The sequence below is a fragment of the Strix aluco genome, chromosome 3 (assembly GCF_031877795.1).
Source record: "Strix aluco isolate bStrAlu1 chromosome 3, bStrAlu1.hap1, whole genome shotgun sequence".
In the NCBI taxonomy this organism is placed as follows: Eukaryota; Metazoa; Chordata; class Aves; order Strigiformes; family Strigidae; genus Strix; species Strix aluco.
The window spans coordinates 63,112,591-63,135,223 of NC_133933.1; positions in this window are offsets into that span (position 1 = coordinate 63,112,591).

Sequence of the window (22,633 nt, forward strand, 5' to 3'; positions counted from 1 at the left end):
GATGAAAAGAGCTATCTAAACGTGCATTTTTATTATTATTATTATTAATAAACCTTATTTATTCAAACTTGTCAGAATCACTAAATATGCAAAATCTATGCTTTTTTTTGTTTGTTTCAATGTATCAATGGAATTCTCTGCCTGCCAAGAAGGACTGTGTCATATTTTATTTGGCAAAAATGTTTCCCCAGCAGTATGTGCCCCTCCTCCTGCTACTTACATATATAAGAAATGATTGGTGGGCATTATTCAGCCTTCATGTCTTTCTCTTTGTAGCCTCCAGAAATGTCACCACGACCAAAAGTTACCAAAGAAGTACTGTCTTCTCTGTTACAATTAGAGCTGTACTAATCCCAGGTTGTGATTCAACAGGTACAGAAGATATTTGTTGTTTCAAGAACTCCTCAGATGGCAAAGAGCCGTCGTCATTCCACAGCCCATGCAGAGGAGTCATGAAGAGCCTGCCTCTACAAGGTAACTCTCTCCGCAGTAATTTCAAGTTTCACTATGGGGGAGTGACGGCATTACAGCATGCATCATTCTCAGCGGAGGGTAGGTGATATAAAGTTAAATGGTACAAGAAAACCAAAGAAAACCAATTTATATCAAAGCGTGCCCCATCTCCAGAGGGAATTGCCCCCTTCTGAGCCCTTTCCAGCTTCTGCCTCCTGCACTCTCTGCTGCCGTGGCCCTGCAGATCGACTCCCAGGAGGGTAACAGCAAGGCTCAGATGGATGTGCCCTCAAAGGGCAGTGACCCAAATGAGCTACCCCTCTGCCTCTTCCATTCTGAAGTTCAGTGTACAGGCACAGGGACATTCTGTGTGGGGGACATGCTTTACCTCATCAGCTGCATTTGAGCTCTAAACCTGGTACCCAGTTAAGTATCCTTGGTACTTCTGAAAAAGTATGCTATGTTACTATGTAGCTGGGTTGCAGTTGGCATTATCAGATCTAAGTTGTCTAGACTAAAGCTCAGTGATGAAAGAAGCTAATGGGAATAAAATATATTGATAAAGACAACATGTTTTGCCCTACCACCATATTATCATGACTGGAACACTGTAGTAATTTCCATTCACAGACGGGACACACACACATACAGAGCCATAGAGGAAGTTACAATACACATATTGGGTAGGAAGAAATGAGTTATCAAACCAAATGTTGGAGTGAGGACAGATCAAATGATGCCACATGGAAAATTATGGTTTGGAATGAAAAAGTGGTCCATTTAACAGTACATAAAGTCTCTGTAATATGCATAAAATCAGCAGCTAGCAGATGTTTTCTGACACAGTGCATCTGCATGAAGCTGAGGCATATTCAGTTCCACTGTAGTAGCAATACACAGAGCAGATATAATGGCAGACCCTCCAGACAGATGAAGGCAGCCCTGCCCTTATTTAATAATAACAATAAATAATAACTTGTATTAATTAGCAGTCAGGAATTTAATGATGGACTCAGATGCAATTGTGGGAGGTATCATACAGAGGATGAAAGGAAAACCTATCATCTATTGATAATAGATGAGGGAAAAAATTTCATGACAGCTCCCTGTTTGATAAGATCTTGCTGAAAATATCACCTTGGGGTTACAACTCTCCATTCACACTTTGTGGACAAAGGCAACTTCTTTTAAATCTCAGGAAAATTTCTTTAGCCATTTTAAGTCTGCAGAAATGCAAATGAAAATAGTTTTTCTTCACTTAAAAATAATATTGTGCATTTTATTTCATAGAGGTGGCTGAGTTTTGAGAAAGTGCCTGTCCTGATGTGACAGTTGATTTAAAGAACTGATACATCAAGGACATTTTTCTTTCCTGAGGTTACTTGTTAGCTGGGAGCCAGTGGAGGAAAATAGAGTATGGTCCTGTCTAAGCCTTCTCTGGTATCCTAAATAGCCATTCATGCCTATCCATGACACAATATAGGCCACTCACAGTAGGCAGTGTGAGTCTTCACAATTCGAACTTTGTTCTTCGGCGGTTTTGCCAGAAGAAGTAATACTTAATGACTGAGAGACTTAAAATGTCCAAATTATTGCTTAATTAAAGTAATGCTTACCATAACTAATAAAAATATAAAATGGAAGTTCTCAATACTTTGAATTATTATTTCAGGTCATCTCCAGACTCAGGCAGAGGCCAACATACCAGCACAATGGAGGTTATCTTAAGAGTCCACCAGCACTTCGGACAAATTGATTTATTTCAAATTAACCTGCGAAGACTGAAGCCAATTGAACAAAGCACTGCAGTAACAGCCTGACTTGACCAAACTCAGTTGAGAGGCACACAGTCTTGGGCACAATGACATTGTGTCTTGGACACAGTACAGCCATGTGTTTGTGGCTTCCAAGGATCGTATGCATCAGGGAAGGAGACTTTAAAAGCTTCTGTCATGCAAAATATAGTTCTTATACTACAGACTAGAGACTGTGTATCTTCTTAAGCCACTGTTTTTAATGATTTTTAAGTTTCTCAACTATTTTCAAAGCCCTTCATGGGACAGTTCGGAGAGTTAGGAATCTCTTCAGCCTACACTAACACGACTTCTCAACGCACCTCTCTGAAACAACTGTCTGCAACAAGAATAAGAGATGTCAGTATAGGAAGCAGAAAGCTGAACATGGAACTATCCCTTTTGAAAACACTGGAACAGTCACAGGTCCTCCTGCCATGAGACCATGTTTTGTCCAACAGACACAATGACAATACAATATGATAAATAAACAAATGCAATGCTAACTGCAAGATATAAATGTAAAAAAAGAAAAGGTACCTCTGTGCATAACTGTTAAAGTATATTAGACATAATCACGGTAAATTGGATATAGCTGCCTTAACAGATACCATGGATTAAGTTTTACCCAACGGTTTGAGAGCAACAAAGAGAGAGAAGCTTTAAAATGGAACACACACACCCCAGGAAAGGTTGTCAGAGCTGGCAGTGAAAAATGAGTATATGTAGAAAGCTCAGTTAAACTGAGCTTCCAACTAACTTTTTCTGTTCTGGACAACAATCTCACTTCTCCAGCAGTGTCTGCATTGTTGCACTGGCTGCCAATTGCCAAGGACTTTGTTAATAGAAAATGGAATTATTTTTACTCAGGACTCTTTATTCTTATTGAGTGTGATTTACTGTAGTGTTAGTGAGAAGGTCTCATTGTCACCTGATCATATCTTTTCACAACCAATAAGATTACTCTTAGGGAGAAAGCTGCTCATTCCAAGCAAACATTTGGTAATAAATTGATTACTGGCTGAATGCTGATACTTCACAAAAAAAGCAATCAATGAAATATCTGCCATTGCTCAAAGAGTCTTACATTAGAAGGGCATGCAAAATAATCACTAAGTGATTACACATGGCGACTGGGCTGGACTGTGTGAAATCAACTTAGACACACACAGGAGTATAAAGTGTTTTTCACACACTTTGAAAGCCACAGTCGAAAAAGCAATGATTGTAGATGACCATGTGTAATAACTGGGTTGTGAAGAAATGTGTTGCTCAATCTCATTTTAAGCATGGCATATTCAGTACTGTTTACACTCACAGAGTAATAGCTATTTTTAACAATCGCTAATGAGCTGAAACATCCCACCCCGCTATTTCACATTTAGTATTCCTTCTCAGATCTAGTGTTCCACTGCCTTCACAAATTCAGGAGGCCCCTGGGAGATCTCTTCCTTGCCTTGTGACCATGCCTGCGGGACCTGCTGCTGCTCCTCCCTTGGCACTAATTCCACTGACATCAAGGGACATACACACAGAAATGCACCAGAATATGAACTCCACATCAAGAGAAATAAAGATGGTGTGAAGAATCACTTTTCTTACCCCTGCCTCCCTGTCTAAGCCATTGAGAGCTTTGCTCAAACAGCACCTTCACTCCTGAATGACAAAACAGGCTGTGAGACTGTCTGCCAGCCCCCAGATGAGGAGGCTACAAAAAGGGTTCCCCGGTGAACATCCCAGGCACGGATCCAACTGTTGCATCAGGGCAGAAGAGGAAGGACCCATCTCTACCCACTGCTGTGAGGATTCACCTGTTCACACTTTTCTTCCCTTCCTGGAAGAAAGACTGCAGAAAAATGCCTTCTCCCTTCTTTTTGCTCTCCCTTTTACTCTGGAACTAGGTTGAGAATCTGGGTCTGGCTGGTGCAAGATGAGGCCTCACAGTCCTCTCTCATTCTACAAGCACCAATTATCCAGGAGCGAGAAAAATCCCGGTTGTCACCTGCTGCCAGAAGAGGTGATTGCTTAATGAGCCATATTCACCATTGCTACTGTGGCCACAGAACAGGTTCCATTCTGCATTCATATTTTCAATTTATTACAGTTAATTTCCTTCCTTTTTTTCACATAATGAAAAATTAAGGATGTTTACTTTTTAAAAAAGTGTCATTGCCCAGTACTTGTGAGAAATGAAGCCTATAAATCCCCCTCTTCCCTAGAAATGGCAAAATCCATGCTGACTTGAACTCTGGTTCATCATTGTCCAATGTCTAATTCCCCAATTTTAATACAACAGTGTAATTACCTTGAATTTTTTTTTTTTTTACTATTTGGGAAAATTATCTGGCTAACAGCAATTCAACTGAACAGGGGAAGTTACAGAAGGTCAGAGGGCTCACCAGTGAAAGGAGTAATGCAGAGTGCTTGGAGAGTGACATGCAGGAGAGACGGGGGAGCACCTGCAGACTGTAATGGTAATGGCTGCGGGAGAGGCAGGAAACTGAGGGAGGAAAGCTGAGAAGTTAGTTGCAGGGTTAGCAAGAGAGGATGGATTTGAACAGTCATAGTGTTACCATGAGCGCTCAAATACTAGGATGGGTCCTAGTAAAGGGTTTGAAGATAGAGAGTACATTCAATTTGTATACACAGCTGTTCCTAACGTGTCTCTGAAAAGAGGCAAGAGCAGGGTCAAAAGGTTGATGTGGCTTTTCATAGAGTATAACTGTTTATTTTAGGCCCAGTTTCCAGAAGTGATTTAACACTCCATTTAAGTGCTAGTTTTTAAACTGTAAATGGAGACACACACCATTCTGCAGGAAAAGAAAAATATCAACAAGCAAGGAACTCTAGCACAAGCTCTGATTAGCAAGAACAAGCAGGAAGACAAGGACATTGAGTCCAGTTAAGTGTTACCTGTAAAGACAGCAATGACACGGCTGTACACGTTCACAGTGAAGACCGAAGTAAAGATGAAGAAAGAGGTATTCTTGGAGAAATCCATAATAATCTTTAAATGAGTGAAGTATTATTGATTGTGAGTTTTGAGAGCACAACTGCAATTGTAAAAGTAATTGTAATATTACAGTTCCTTTCTTACAAGTTCTTTTTCTTCCAAATGTCCATATTGTATATTATCCTGATACACTAGTAGAAACAGGGCATAAAAAGGCCAAGTGATGAACCTGGAATCACATATGCCACTGATGGACCCAGACTTTGATCCCCATACACAGGACTCCCAGTGTCCTCCTCTGTCTGTTTAGCTATACTGGTGCAACATGGAGAGAGGCACTTTCTCACAACCCATTGAATATATACCACTAGAAGCTGTATATTTAAAATTCTGTGAATTTTGAGTTTCTTCCATCTAGAAGAAAAGATATCCAGGAAGATCTTACTTCTGCTAGTTAAGGATTTCTTAAAAGTATCTGCCCTGGATCCAGGAAGTGCTGAAGCAGTAGGTGGTATTTTTCTCAGAAGGAGCTGAAAGTGCTGCACAAGTCTCAGTGGCTCCAGCTGAAGCACAGTGATACAAAAACCATGTGGCACTTCCAGCTTCTTGATGACAGATATTCTCTTGTGTTTGGCCATACACTTACAATACATTTATTCTTAGGATTATGTCATTGAGCATGAGCTGCTTTCAGGCATTAGATCATACACCTGGTCCTTCCTCAAATGCTGTTTTAACCATTTGCTGAAAGCACCAGTTGAAAGGATGATTTGACTAAGTGACTAATTTGACTGAATGCCTATAACACTTACAAACTATTTTTAAGTCATTTAAAGAGCTCTGTCTAACAGATTTGGGCAAAAGCTGCATAAATTGTGGGTCAGCACAAAGCAGCAATTCACAGATGGGCCTCTGTAAAAGAAAAATCACACTATTTTTGGAGGTATTGCTCCCGTACCAATTCAGACTAGTACTATGTCCTTTCTTTGCTCTCTATGGATAAAATAGGCAACATCTTCAAAAGTAAATACATTTTTAAAAATAGGTAAGAACAGGAGGTTTTCAAAGGCACAAACAGGAGTCAGGTGCCTAAGTGGCCTTTATTGGGAATTTAATACTTGCATTCTCTGCTTTTTAACCACTATGCAAATAACATACACAGGCACCTGGATAACAAAGTTTTAGTGGCTCTAAGTAACAGCAGTTCCTATGTACTCACTCATTACTACTTTCCTTCACCCGAAATAAATTTCACCCCATTTTTAAATTGGGGTAGTCATATGCTGCTCTGCAAGGGGATACAAAATGCTATCAGTTCAGCATCTGCAATGATTTACATAGATGTTAATATCCAACAGCCATTTTCCATCGACTCTCTTTGGTTTACATAACTGTAAGAGATACAGAGTAACATAGAATCAAGCACCTGGTTTAAAACCAGGCACTCCATTTCTGGCAGTGGAGAGGATAGCAAGAAAACCTTTAATTTGAGCCTTTGAGTGTGTCCATGTGACATAAAGTACAAGTGTGAGAGGAACATGCTGATAGTTCTGCATTATTCCTAACAGCACTGTGATGCAACAAGAAGGAAAATATTAAGTGCATGCCCATTTTATTAGAGAATCTCCCCATCACAGCCAAATGAGGGCGCTGTTTTGGATAAATTGGTCCAGCATGCCCTTTCTGGATGGCCAGTTTCCATAGCAAGTGAGAAACTTTACTGCTTATACTGTGTATTACTTATACCACGGCTGTGCACAAAGGAATTCAGAATGGTTTTACATGCTTGTATATGTAGTAATACCAAGTGACTGAAATGCAGAAATTAATTGTATCACAGAAATATCAGAGAGTAAAATTATAAAAGTATCTATGTTTAGGGGCTAAATATGGAACAAGTTACAGATGGATTTAGATAATACAGATTGTGAAATTATTTCAGAAATTTTCTATAAAGTTATTAATATCATCTGCACAAATAAACTTCCCTGCCCAAACTGTGCAGAGAAGAATAAACAGATGTATTTAGCTTGAGAGTGATATTTATTCTTTTCAAGGAGTCCTACGAATTCAAAAGGTAGGGGTTGTATCTTATATACCACAAAAGCAGCTGTGGGGCAGTTGCAGCTCTATGTTTTTGCTCCATTGAATGCAAGCTACAGGGAGCCTTTATTTTTCTATTATTTCTCATTCTCAGAAACAATCCAGATTGAAAACAGTAGATTTTCTTTGTGCAAGGGAAACATGGTAAAATCCATGGCTAAGCAGACAGCTTAAAGAGCAGTATTAGTTTTTGAAGTGACTGTTCCTCCCAAGCAAGAGACAGGAGACAAAAAAAATGGGTCTTGACGATACAGTAAGTAGATTTCTAAAAGGTTTTCCCTTCCAGCTCAAATATTTGATGGAACTGGAGAAACATCAGGTTCCACTTGTAAAAAGAATAAAATAAGAGGATAATGGATACAACAGTTAAGAAAGATTACTTTGAGACAGTGTCAGAAGAAAGACTTGAAACAAGGAGAAGCGTCCCAGGTTAAACCATCCATTATTTTCAAGATTTCATGAGCCCCCAGGTTGGGCAGTTATCCTGTACCAACAGTAAGTAGCAATATTAATTTACCAGCTTTATTGTTCACTCAAACCATTAATCACTACAAACAGCCCTCAAAAATATGGAGAATATAGAGAAACAGGAAAGGACAGAGATTGTCTCAATATACAAATGAGTGCTTGTTGTTTACCTGGCACCCCAGGTCCTTGTTGTATCAGCTGCCTCAGAGTAAGTGGGCTTAGATTCTTGATGCAGTTGTACAAATCAGATTTTGTTTTGGTATTGTTTCCAGATGAAAGCCTTTTCTTTATTCTAGTGGTAGGAGACTTTCTTCCTATTAAATGCTTCAATGGTGGATTTAAATATTTAGAGGATCCACATTACAGGAGAACTGTCTGAGAGCATCACAAAGAAACCATTAGTTAAATCCATTAAGGATCTACTTAAGTGGAATTCCCTGCTGTTATCTACATGATAGCCACATAAAAAGACACTGCACAAAGAAAATGTTGGGGAAAATATTCCTCCTCACATACTGTATCTGTGAAAAATCCAGTCTTACTGAAGGATCTCTTTTTGATTGTCTCAAGATTTCAGCTGGGAATTGATATTCTTTCAGTTGAATTAGAGTAGGGGGAACAACATGGCTTAGTTTCAGTCATGCTTTTGCCCCTCTCCTTTTCAAGTACACTCAGTTCAGACAAAACCTTTTGTTAGAGCAGAAGGTACGGGAACTCTTTTTGTTTTGGACATGGCATAAACCATCAAAGTTGTATTCACTGTGCAAGACACATCAGGAATATACAGAGTCTTTGTGTTGCCTATTTTTAAATACATGTAAGTGGTAGCAGTATAGATAAGATGTTCTTTCCTCCAACTCCTAGAGAAAGGCACTTGAGCCATTTAAATTATAAAACTTACACCATCTTGCTGGCTGCTCTTGTTTTTACAAAGGAGAAAAATCTTGAACTCTGTGAACTTGTTTTTCCATTCTCTACAACCATGGGTTTGATACACACCCAAGAAGGGAGTTATATTCCTCAGAATCTTTCTATTCTTTATCAGTTATGTAACATTTCCTATTTTTGAATGCCCAGGAATCTCTGATGTGATTTAGACTTATGGATAAGATGAAGGCACTACAGACAGTACATACAGTGCATAAACATCTCTATCGGTTGTAATATTTATATCCCTAATCTATCTGTAAATCAGCATATAGTGTCTCCAATCATTGATTTTCTCTCTGGCCCCCATTTTGAGTACATTTTATAAAACCCAAGAGAGAAAGCCCTGTTCTCTAGCTAGAGTAGTATAGAGCTATTCTATAGATGTAGGAAATTTCTTTCTAAGACATTAAACAAAATATTTCTTTTCTATTGGAGGGTGAGATATTCAGAAGTCTTGGTTCATCCATCCATGTAGATGTACATACAGAGGACCATGCAAAACCAGTTAAGTCAACCTTGTCTTCTCAATTAGACTATACCTGAGAGGTCCAATGTAGAAGAGAAAAAACACCTCAGCAAATCTGTTACTTTGGGGGTCAGCAGCCTACAGGAGGGAAGGAAAAGCACATGGGCAGTTTATGAATGGCACAAAGCAAGGACAGAAGTGTGAGCCCTGGTGATTTGGAAGAAGTGTCCATGACAGGCAGTGGCTCCTGGCTTCAGAAGTCTGGACACTGGAGGGGCTGCTGCGTCCTGTGAGGGAAGATACTCTGACCAGGTGGCCAGAAGCCTCATGGCACTGTGAGCAGCAGCATGTTCTCACATGCATGACAGTCCTGTCCACACACAGAGCTACTACACTGGAATACAGCCCAGTGTCAGGTAGTATTGGAAACCCAAGGAATTACAAAATCAGAAGTCAGACTCCTTCCCCAGTCCAACATTATCCTAATTATGGGACTGAAAAACAAACAATGGCTGGCTGGGTCTTCTGGCATTCCAGCCATTGAGGGGTATACTTCAGTACCATTTCTAACCTTGTCACTACACACATAGAAACCAACTTTTTTTTAAAAGATAAAATTTAAGATACCTAACTTCTTAAAAGACTGCAGAACACTAGGTTGCTCTGAAAGCATCACCTGTCAAGACTGTCATCGTAACTTTACAACTAACTTCATACAACACTGGCAACATGGGATATCACTGCCCCATGGAACAGTGCTATCATGACATCTTCCTCATCTGCTCCTGAGACCTGCATCAGGAAGAAAACAATGCCCACCAAATGGAAAGTGGAGCAAGGATACACCACAGCCCTTCCAGATGTAGGGAGAAAATGGTTGCATTTTTGCAGGGCCATACAATATTCTGAGAACTCTTATTACAGATTAGTAAGGGTCTTGCATTCAAGGTATGATAAAACCATTACTCTTGTAACACCTTGAAAATTTCACTTCCGTGCTCTTTGTACCATAAATAAAAATTGTCAGTCTTTCACTGTTTTCTCCATTTATACTCCTTCAGCTTAACTGTGTGATTTATAATAACTCCTACTCCTACCAACGTTTCTCTATGGACAATAGATTTGCCGGGTCCCATGATGTGGAACTTTAATGGTGTATCTTTTAGAAAAACACGTACTTCTGAGTAGAACAAGAGGTGCATGCACAGGTATAAGGGAAAACGCTGCCCCAAAAAATCGACCCTGGAAGCCAGCGTTACCAGATCAGCATGCAGCATATGGCACTATGCATCCCCACAGCTCCGTCAGCACCAGGCTGCCTGGCAGCGGCAGATGAGCTGGCACAACACACTCCAAATATGAGAAGAAGGTAAACATCTAACACCCATGAAGTGCCTTAGCTCTTATCTAGTTGGATTACAGCAGGACAGGTATGTGTAAGGAGGGAACGAATGGCGGACGGGGACAAGGGGGAGGAGCCGGTGGGGAGGCCCCTCCTCGCCCTTCGCACAGCCCGTGCTGCGCGACATGGCCGCCGCTCCCGGCAGGCACCGCGGCCCGCCCCTCCGCGGGGCACCGGGCGCCGCCACCAGGCCCGTCAGGCGGGCGGCCACAAGATGGCGCTCGGCAGAGCGGCGCCGCGCCGCGGCCGCGTGCCCTGTCAGCTCCTGTAGCTGGCACGGCGGTTGTTTTGGTTAATTTATTGTTTTTATAAAGTGTTCTAGGCTCATTATAAATAGCACCAGATTCAGGGCAGTTGTATTCCGCTGGATTGAATTAAAGATACATGCTTATTTACCCACTAAATTTAGGATTCCATATAAATACTTCTTCACATATTAAGTGTATTATGACAGTCTGGGATCTATGTTGTTCACACTCCCAAAATCTTTGTGTTAAAATGACATTTTTTGTGGAGCAAATTTGCAACACATGAGGATAAGTGATATTTGAATTCACTGTTTAAGCTATTGTGGCTTTTTTTTTTCTTTTTAATCTCCCTCTCATATGCCAGCAAAAGCAAACACAGCTCTAGATGAGCAGCACTTTCATCTCTAAAAGAGACTCTTGTGAATGCCCCAAAATGCGTTTGCGGCCCCGGTGCCTCAGCGAGGGGCTGTGTAGCGCTTGCAGGCCAAGCCGGAGGCCGCTTGCCGGAGGAGTCCATCCAGTGCAGCCCTGCCAGGCATCTCTCGCTTTCATGCCAAAGCTTTGGCCGTGCCTGAGCCACACTGGGGTCTGCACTGGGCCTCTGAACCACCTCCAGCTCAGGGAGGGCTGTTGGTGAACACCTTTGCTGCGCTCTCATCTGCGCTGGCCAAACCGAGCCAAGTGGCATCTCCCTTCCCTGGGATGGGTGAAGAAGGTCAGCGGCAGGCAGCACTGAACACAGCCAGCTGCAGGCCCCCATCACTGCCACAGCTGGCTCCACACCAGCCCCTTCACAGGAGTGAATTAAGATCTGCACTGCTCCTGCAGCTAAGCCCTTCTCCCCTTCCTGTGTGAGCCCAAATGCCCTGGAAAGGGCAAGCGAGAACGTGCAGTGGCTGAAGCGAAGAGAGCGATTCACCATTCCCCTGGCTCCTGTTCCTGGCTGTGTTCATCTCCTTGGGGTGCTCATGCGGTTTTGAACACCTTATGGAGAGGAATGGGCCACTTCAGTCTTCTCCAGGGCCTCCCATGTGACAGTGCCATCCTTTCTGAGGTGCGAGGTGCAACCTTGGAGCAGAGGTTGTAATCTTTTTTCCGTTCCTCTGCTTCTCCTGGCCTCTAGCTGTGCCTGCCCTGAGGTGTGCCTGCACCCCTCCCAGCTCCCTCACCTTCCTGCCTCACTGCCAGTTCTCCATGTTTTCCCAGAGGAGTGAAACAAAGCACCACACAGTCCTGTGTGGGATGTCTGTGTGCGCGTGTGAGACTAGCAGCTGCTGCGATGGGGGTCTGAGCAACGGGAGTGATGGTGGGATGGGCGAGGGAAGAGTGAGAGCTGTGATGCTGGAAATAAGGAGGATAAAAGTCCTGTGGTAGGTGAGCACTGTGAACAGCACCATGAGACACAAATGGCACAAGAGGGAGAGAGACAAGAAGCAGTAGGAGCAGACAGGGCACTTTGCTTCCCCAAAATCCTCACCCCTAGCTCCCCACATGCACTCCCTCACTTGAAAATGTGTTCCCAACAATTGCTTCCACAATCACCTCCAAATTGTTTCTGAATGCCCTAATGTTCAGCCTTTGAGTCTTGTTTCTCAGTGAGGAGAAGGGCTGAGGCATGAGTGGTGGAGATGCAGTGAAAACTCTAGCATGCAGCCAGTCTCTATTTTGACCAGGAGAATCATTGCTAAAGCTGCAGAAGCCGTGAAAGAGAAAAGCTGCATTAGAGTACTGGAAGGCTTCAAGGAGTTTATTGGGGGAAAAAGAAGTAAGGACATGGAATATTGGAAAACTTTACTAAGGTGGAGTAGAGGTTGGTTAGTGGTCATGCCCTTCCAAAATATGCAGCTCCTAGACATGAACTGTGAAAAGCAAGAATTGAATTTTTAAGCACCAGCTCAGCAGAGACTGCTGATGCTAAAACTGTGCACACCCACATTCTAGGAACTCCCTGGAAATGGAGGCCATGAGCACTGCTGAATAAAGAGTAACACCCACACTTTGCACAGGCAAGGGTTGAGAGTGGGTCACACAGTCTGATCAGGACTGGTGCATCTGGCCTATGCTTACAGACCAAAGTAGTGATGTTCCCTCCTTGTTCCCTGCTCCTGGATGGAGTGCTAACTGTTATCACCCTTCAGCTTTCCCCTAGGGTCTTTTCTGAGAGCTAGTTTACACCACAAAGAATTTTCCAGTATAGCTGTAATTACTAAAACCATGGGGTCAGTGCAATTCATTCCAGTGTCATTTTTGCCAGTATTGTTAAACCTTTGCTTCAAATGACAGAAACTATTTTAGAAAAAGAACTTTTTCGTTACTCATTGTTTATTCCGACTTTGTTCAGCCTGATCTTTTCACACTCCTCACTGACAAAACTATTTGGCCGACAGATTTAGCCTGGACTTCTCCTGAAACTCTCTCTGCACTCTCCCCTTATTAAATGCTGTCATGTATGGTACCACAAAGCTGACAGTTGCCAGGGCCAGTTGCATGCCCTTTCTCTGGCAGCACCAACAAAATTGATCAGTTTAGGAATCATTGAGGGGAGTGCTTTGCTGTGAATACTAAAAACCTAAGCAGTTTAGTGTGGATACATCTGTACTAGCAGAACAGTATTTTCCGCTAATAGAATAAAACCATCTCCCACCACTGGCATAAAATATTATTGGTAAAAATACAGTTTTACTGGTACAATGTTGTCTCTACCAGAGGCTTCTGTAGACACAGCTACGCTTGTCAGGGCTGGCATCTCTTTACAGCTATGCTAGTAGATGTCAGTCCTGTAAATATGATCTTGGTCTCTCAGAAAACACGTTCACGTCTTTTCAGCTCACAGTGACAACTCCAGCCAACAACTACATTCAGTACAGTTACTCTTAAGACAGTAAATGCAAATGAAGATGCAAATACATGTTGTAATTCAAATCAGTGAAACAACATCCTATTCTGCTGTTCCTTCCTTACAGCTGCTTAATGCAGATTCATAAAATTTAAGGTCAGAAGATACCTCTAGGTCATACAACCTTGACAACACAGGTCAAGCAATTTTATGTAATTAATCCTCGTGATTCATAGATGAGCAAGCATCTTCTAGAAACCATTTTTAAGTCAAAGATACCAAGTGAAGAAGTCACCATTTTCCTTTCTAGCTTATAACTTTTGCCTCACATTACTGAACCCAGAGCCATGAGAAGTTGTTTTGACCCCTGTGATGCCCTCTTCTGTGCACGTGCCTCTCCTTGGAGTTCCTCCTCTCTCTAATCCTTTCTTTGATCATTCTTCGACTCCTTCTAGCTGCATTCTTCTAGGTAACACTGTAATCCTTTTTCCAGCAGCAGACCTGCCATCACCCTTCCAGAGCAGCATAAACCATCAGGTTGACACACTAAGACATATCCCCCCCACCTTCTTGTGTCCTCTGCAGGGAGTGGGAGAACACCCTTGTGACAGAATCATGCTCAGTGGGTACTGTCAGCATTGTGAGTGGTGTTGAAATACCATCAGCTGAGAGGTATATATTTTTATTTTATATTTTATGGTGGCCAAGTGTTTATACTGCACTGATCTCTATGCTCTGCAAAGGTAAAAAGCATGCCTGGGCAATAACAACTCTGCATTTGTTAGGTCTGGGGATATTTCACATATATAAATCTTAATAAGTTTATTCAAAATACAGAGAGTAAGAGTTTTGACTGATGTATATTTGTAGGTACAAAGGTACACTTCATATTAAATTCATATTATTAAAGCCCTTACAAGAGAATCAGCCAAGCAGAAGATGACAAGCTTAAAAGAGATACCACTGTGATTACAGAAAGACAAGAAAAACAAACAAAATTCCTCCTTACTTTCATTCTTTCTATCCCATAAAGTGTTTATGAGTAGCTCGGTTTAACTATTCCTACCTTCACTGAAGTAATCAATAAAGGAACACCTTGTATAGAGAAGCATGCATTTTCTGCAGTTATGGCTAAACAGAACAGATTTGAACAAATTCCTAAGGATCCACTTTCATTATTAAAGAAGAGTCTGAATTTTTAGCTCTGCAAATAACCAGCTGAATAGCCTGTAACTCGATTTTTATTAACAGCCAGTTGTCTGTCACATACCTCAAAGTCCAAGTGTCCCTAGTTCCTGAGTACTTGACATCAGACAGCTGGCAATTTTCTCAATGTGATGTATAACAAGTGGCTTTATTGGGGTAATTTAGGACAGACCCTGTAGAACATGTAAAAGAGTTCTTGGCTGGGAGCTGTTTCTCCAAATCTATCTGAGAAATGGCTTGCAATCTTACTCATCTTCACAGGTGTTTGATGCCATTGATTTACAATTTTGTATTGCAATTCTAACAGGTTAGCTGAAATAGAGCATACACGTATGAAGGACATTATTGAGTCCAATATCTCCAGCTCAAGAGAATGAGATAGTTCCTTTTCCCATTTAATCATAAATGTTTCTTTAGTGGGCAATAAAGAAAAAGCAATGGCTTTATACAATCACCCCACAATGTTCTGAGATTCATTGCTAAGGAATAAGATTTGCTCAGGTAAAAAGGATTCTCTAATACAAGTAGATTTAACATCAGACTGAATAAAGGAACTCCTGAACTGGAAGTAAAGAAGCAAAAAGGGAAGTCTAGCATGTTCCACCTTAGTTGTATTTCTAAGTGAAACATGAATTCGTTTTTACTGAAGGATTGAAATAAATATTCCAAAGAGTTGAAATCAGTTATTTCTGCAGTCTTGTGAGAAAATAGGAGCAAAATACACAATATACTTATAAAAGGAGGCAGATTACTTTTAAAGCTGGTACAGACATCACCCCGGGAACAGAGAACTTGGGTTCAGGTCTGGTCCATAAAAACTGCAGTTTTCACACCTGCCAACTCGTGATCCCCCTGTTTTCAAAACCTACCTAGAAAGTCAGTCCCCCTTAGCCAAGTAATGAGCTGGATTTATACACCTGTAACAGAACCCACCATACTCAAGAGGCTTGCATAGCATTTTTAATGATTCCCTTTCCTGCCCAAGTAAAGCTAGTAATAAGTCTTTTAAACAGGATGAAGCACTGAATGGGGTGAAGTTCACAATAGTATACTTCAAAACAGACATAAAATAGAGATCACCAAATTCATTCATACTGAACCAACCTAATTAATCAGCAGTACTCTTCAAATACATGTCTCTATTGAGCTATGCAAATATGATCCCTGTATAAAAATGATAGGTATTAAAATTAAATCAGCAAAGTGTTTAGTACTGGCCTCACTTTGCTCCTGCTGAACTTCAATTCTTTTGTCACAAGGTACTTTGAAAATTCCCCTTCAGTGGGACCAGCCCTCCAATGAAGAAAAAAAAGGACAAGATGATTTTGATGGTTTTACATCATGTGGCCTTTCCCAGAACGAGTGCAGTCCCTGATTTCTAGCTGGTGAGAATCACCATGGATAGCGGTTCCCAACTTAGGCTCCTTTCTTCTTGGACATATGCATAGCAAGTTTACACCCAGCACAGAATGGTGTGGCAATTTAAATGTGGTTAAATGAAGACCACATTTGTCCAATCCTCTGGTTGAGAAGAAAACAGATGTAACATGGCAAAAAGATATGCACATATTTCATTTTTTTGTGAAGTCCGCTGAAAACACAAAATCAAGATTAGAAAAATCTTAGTAGTATTTGTATATTACTTTTTTTAAAAGAGAGAGAACCTGGTATTTTTCTGTTCACTTACAATTTTCCTAAAATCCACCAAGAGATATAAAATATTAGGGATGGTCTGTTCAAAATGAAAAACAAATAGCAAAAAATTAATTAGCGCACAAAGCAAGCCTATTGTCAGCCCCTGAGTCTTTGGTGCCTCTGACTATAGCATCTGGATTTGTTAATGCAGATGACTCACATTGTTAAGTCTTTGTTAAATAACTAGATGATATTTTGGACTAATAAAATGGTCGTTCTAATTTTAATAACATTTCTTTTTAAATTTAAGCAAGAAGAAACAGATGTTTTAAACAGACCAGTCCTCACCACATGATAGCTGCTCAAGTCTGTCACCAAGTTGCATGGCTTAACAGGAGCAAGGACTACATGAATTAGTAAGCATTTCCAGGATCAGGCCCTAGACTAGTAACATATTGAGATTTTTTAGAGCTGTATATCTTGAAGTAGTTTACATCCAGGATATTAAAAAACCTCTTATCTTAGGATAGTTTAGCTCTTAGCTTAGCTGAAGCAGGGAGCCAGCCATGGGGGATGCTTTTCTTGAGAAATACTTTGCCCTCGTAACGAGGATTTGATTGTTGCTTTGACAATCGTACATGTCGTGGCAGAGAGGATGTGAAAGTGAAGCACCCAAATGGCAGTTGGTGGTGACGTCCTGTTTGCTGAGGACAGGAGCAAGCTCAACACGTCCGTGGGGACTGTGTGTGTAACCAACAGCTACTGCACCCCCAGGAGCGCAGCCTTCTCCTGTGGTGGCTCCCTGGGAACAAAGCTGTGGCTGCCCCTTCTCCAGCTGGTGTGTGGAGCATCTTCACCCAGGTTAATCTCTCCCCATGAATCTAGAGCTCACAGGCGTTTCATCTGTCTCCTGTGCATGAAGCACTCCCACCTCACACACTCAGGCAAGAATTGCTAGATCACTTTTGCAGCTTAGAGGCTCTGTTGAGCCACTGTACGAGCAAAGAGGATGTACCAGCAGTTGTAATACAAGCCTGGGACTCTGGAGGTGTACATACAGCTCAGGATATGCTTCACAAGTGTATACCCCCATGATGCAGTAATAGTAAAATAAATAAAAGATGGTAAACCCCACACCCTGGAGCTTTTACTACTCTAGGCCAGACATCCAAAAAATGGATAAGCTCTCTTCACTAACATGTAACTGTCTCTCCATCACCATGACCAACATTTAGGGCTTAAATGCATAGACTCCCTCAGTACATAAGAAGTTGTGCTTATTGAAGAGGTTACTGCCACCTACCAGCTATTTATTGTCCCTCTGCTGGAGCCTGCTGTCTCCTCAGATCTGTTGGCTCACTGTATCCTAATCTTATTCAGGCAAATGTGTCTGAGCTAATGCAGATAGTTTAAATAGTAAGTCTGGTAACCTGGCTCATTTAATCTGAAAAGGGCTGGAGAACACACATACAAGCAACTGCACCAGCAGATGTGAGAAGCATTAATATCTGGCAGGGGTGATGCTGACAAAAAATGGGGATGGTAACTTTTTTCACTGGCTCAGCTGGGCTTTGGAAGAGAGCACCTGTTTATAATCTTAGGACATACATTTCTTTTGGCAGTAGTGCTGGCTAAACAGGTCCTATTCATCTCCCCCTGCCTCCAAACCTGCTTTTCGGTTAAACAGTAAGAAGTGGGTAACGGCCTCATGCGCTCTGCCCCTTCTCTTCCCCCTTCCTGTTATGCCAGCACTACTGGTTGGGCCGTTGGGTGAGTCAGTGCAAGGATCTGGATAAAAATAAGTTTTCTTTCTCCCCCCTTGGGTTACTGGCACACCAAGCAGCTGCGCAGACCGTTGCATCAGCACTTCCAAGGTCCAGGCCAGGTGGTTATGGAGCTGCTGGAGCTGGAGCTGCAGCTGAAAGAAATGTTCATGCAGCCACGGCATTCCTCCCTCGTGCCTCATTTCCTTGATGGTGAAGTGGGAGTAACTGGACTTCTCAGTTTACAAGAGTGCTTAAAGGATAAATGGATCAAAGCAACAGCTCCCAAACTAGGAAGTTGCCCCCTTGGGAAAGCACAGCGTGTACCAGGTTGGAATGGAGAAGGCTCAGGAAAATTTCACCTGGCCTCTCCCCTCCCTCAACCTCTTCCAGTCTTTTGCAGTTCTTCCCTCTCCCCTGAGACTGTTCACTTTGTGTCCCCTACGCAGATGGGCCGAAGGAAATTGGCACTGGGGTGAATGTTGGTGGAACTTGGAGGGTAGCATTCATTTGGAGAGAAAGCAACAGTATGAGGATACAGTATGACTATACTTTGGGAGGCTAAGGCAGCTGCAAGTTGGGCTGCAGGAATTTGGGGTTACCCAGAGAATGAACATGCATGTACGTGTAAAAGGGTGGGGAATGAAGATAAGGTGGAGGAAGGAGGGAATTACAAACTATTACAGCAAAGGAGAAAGGTGGGGCTCCAGCTGAAAGACTCAGAGCTGCACTTAGAGATTGTCAAAGACAGAATGGTCTAGAGAACGGTCAAATACTACAGAAGTGGGTCAGAAATAGAGTGTATCGGGCAAACTCATAATTTTGTCACCCTTGCAAATATTCAGAGTTGCATATACACTATAGCCATAGAAAAGAAATTCAGTTTGCAAAGGAAAACAATTGTGCCGTCTCCTATTAAAATCCATGCATTTCTGACTGTACATAAAAATATCCTACAAATTATTTTTCTTGGTGAAGACATGGAGCTCACTGTAATCTGTTCCTAGAAACAGCAGTTGATGAATACTGCAGGCTGTAGGTAATATTTGCATTTTGATATATAAAATGTGTAACTATACAGTGGAAAAAGTTTAGGAGAGAAAACGAGGGCTTTTTTTTTTTCTTGGACGATCCAGCGTGTTTATAGCTAAGGTACTGATCTCATTTATTTTATGAGTGTGAAAGCTGTGTATTGTCAGTTTGACGATTTTTTCGATGTATCAGTCAACTCTGCATGCTACAACTGATGATAGAAAGGACCTCCGACCAATGTGTAGCTAACAGCAAATATTTCTTTTGGTTTCCCATGTGTCTCTTGCACATCATCAAAGAAAAGATTTGTAAAAGGCAGGAGAACGGGAAAGAATCATTGGCAGAGAATTCTGGGATTACTGTTGTACTGGATCTCATTTAAGTTTTCTAATTTATAAATGAACAGGACTAAATTATTAATTCAAAGGAAGGCTGGCCTTTTTCTAGATTTCTCCAAAATGCAATGATCTTCCCAAACGAAGACATAGGATCCAGAAATATTAGTGTAATTCAGTTTAAAGGCTCAGATTTCACTGGTGGGTAAACCCAGAAATCAGCAACCCCTACTATTACTGCCAAGTGGAAGATTTTGTTTTGATTTACGAAATTGGTTGGCTGCTATCTCACCAAAGTACAGACTCAAGAGCTGTTTTTCCTAGAGGCCTCAGTCCACAGAAGCACTTAATCAGGGCTTAACTTTAAGGAAGTGAGTGATCTTATTGACTTCAATGGATGATTCGCATTTGTAAAATTGAGGTATTTAAACATTCTATTCAAGTGGTCTAAATCCAGCAAGGAAAAAAATTGCTAATGTTGCATTTCCATAATAAAATCATGTATGACATTCTTGAGATGGAGACGGTGATGTTTTGAAGTCCTTTTGTTTACACATTGCCAGAAGAAATTGATTAAATTGCCCAGGATTAGTGGCTGTTAAAGAACGGATTTTAATTAAATGGTAGAATGTGTCACTCTCTACATGTTTTAGGCCACGATCTGTTGGCATAAAACATATTGTTTCAAAGTTCAGTACGACCAGCTAAAATAAAATTATTACACTTACCTACAAGCTTTACACCTAACAGATTCTGGCTTATCAGCTGGATATCTACTGTAATAGTCTACATATTACATTTGTGATGGAAATGTAAATATTACATAATAAAGAAAACACTACTACGTTATATTTATATGTTGACCACATAAGGGTTCTCTTAAAAGCAAAATCCCATTACTATAGTTCCAAATACCAAGCTAAAGCATAAAGCTAAAGCTCTGAGCTGGCTGCTTACTTTTCTGTGATCTGATTTATGACTTATTGAAATCAATTAAAAGATTTGCACTGACTTCAGAATGATTTTGATTGGATGTTTAACTAGTAAAAGAAGTGATAATTTAATAAAAGCCCATATACTTCTCTCTTTTTTCTTCATTAAATCTAACGCCAATCTAAAAGAAGGAAATTGAGAATTACAGTGAATTTGACAACTGTTTCACTGAACTGCACAGTGGATTTAAACATAAAGCATAACAAGAACCCAACAAAAAGGAATTTTGGATTTTTCAGACTTTTGTGGGTACCCAGGTCAGACGCAACAGGCTCTTGAACTCTGACTGGACTTCTACCTCTCAGAAAAAATTAAAGATTTCTCCCAATACCTCTAAAACAACACCTCGGAGCTATTACAGTATCGGTTTGTTTTCTGTATCTCTCTTTAGTGTTACTCTTTGCAGGATTTAAAAGGCACTGCTCTGACCAAAGGGAAGGATGGCTGCTGTACTGCTGGGAAAGGTGCCTCGCTTCCACGGGGTCGAGCTACAGAGGGGCGGCCTAGGGGGTCTGTATGGATGTCATAGTCAATGGAATAAACAAATTGCTAACAGTAAGTTCAAAAAATGATGTTGTTTATCCTGGAAAGGGATCCCAGAGTACCAGAGTTTATAATTTATCAGAAAAAAATCAAGAGAAAGAAACCATGCAACATTGGTTTATAGAAAATAATTAAATTGAAGAAACAATGAAAATGGAACTAAAGTTGAAACTGCGCACTTGCAATATCAAATATCAATGCAATCATTTTGCAGCAGATAATATGCATGGCAATTATAGCTTTTTTACATTATATTATAATAAATTCATAATTCATGCATACAAGGAGAGCTTTTGGAAAGGAGCATTTGAATTTAACAAACACTACCACTCATCATCTGAGCAAAGATGGCAAAAGGAATTTCAACATTATTTGCGATCTGAAAAATTGAACCATCGTTGTTGCTTTGTGTTGTGCTTCCCTTGCACAGACTGCAGTGCCTTCTGTCTGCTTTAGGGTGTGGCATCTGCCATTGGGGAGGAAAAACTGGCATGTGTTGCCTTTTATAGCAGCCTGATTTCATTGTGCTGAGGGCCTCTATTTTATAGCCTCTTAGTTCCAATCTTGTAGCCGAGTTGCTGAAACAAATGGGAGGAAAAGGAGTTAGTAGTATAAACTCTTCAGTTTAAAGCCTCATCCTTTTTTCCTTTCCCGGGGAAAACATTTCAAAGTGAATCTGTGTTAAACTTTGCGGGTTATTTTCCTGATCAGAAAGAGTTGTGGAGCACGTCAGGAAGTATTGCGATCTGCAGCCAAGACACTATCAGTGCATTTTATCAGATTTTCAATATATTTATTTTTACTTGAATATAAATGTCTTAAAGTATAAACGTGCAATTGATTTTATATTTTATTTTAGAGTACACATGTAAATAAATACACAGAAGGAGACATCTATATTTATATTTGCATATGAAAGACTTCAAAAAATCAACTTACGTGGTTTAATGTGTATAATTAGCGTGCATTTGAATATAGAAAAGAAGAAAATCCAGGAGAAAATGTCAAAAAGGCTCACTAACAAAGATGTAGTATTCTCTTGGCAAAAGCTGATGAATGATTTGGCATGAATTCATCTTACAGTTCTGTTATTCTCTCTCCTACAAAGATGATATACCCCTTTCTAGCAGTTTGCATAGAATTGCAATTTGTTGTTGTTACAGGCTGTAATGACCCTTGGGTATGCACCTGATTCCCCCCACTAGAATTACTCACCATTTTTTTTCCCGCTCTATGTTTTTCTATTAGCCATATAACATTTTTGCACTTGCAAAGAGTACAAAAAAAAAAAAAAAAAGAAGAAGAGAAAGAAAAATACAATTGTAACAGAAGTGTTAGCAAGATGTACTTGACGATCACGGAGACTTTTCGAAACTAACTCCGTAATGGAAATCAGAATATTTCTGATTTTCAGACAGAACTAAATTTAATAGACACTGGAATCACACTGTTCATACATTTACCAATAATGTTT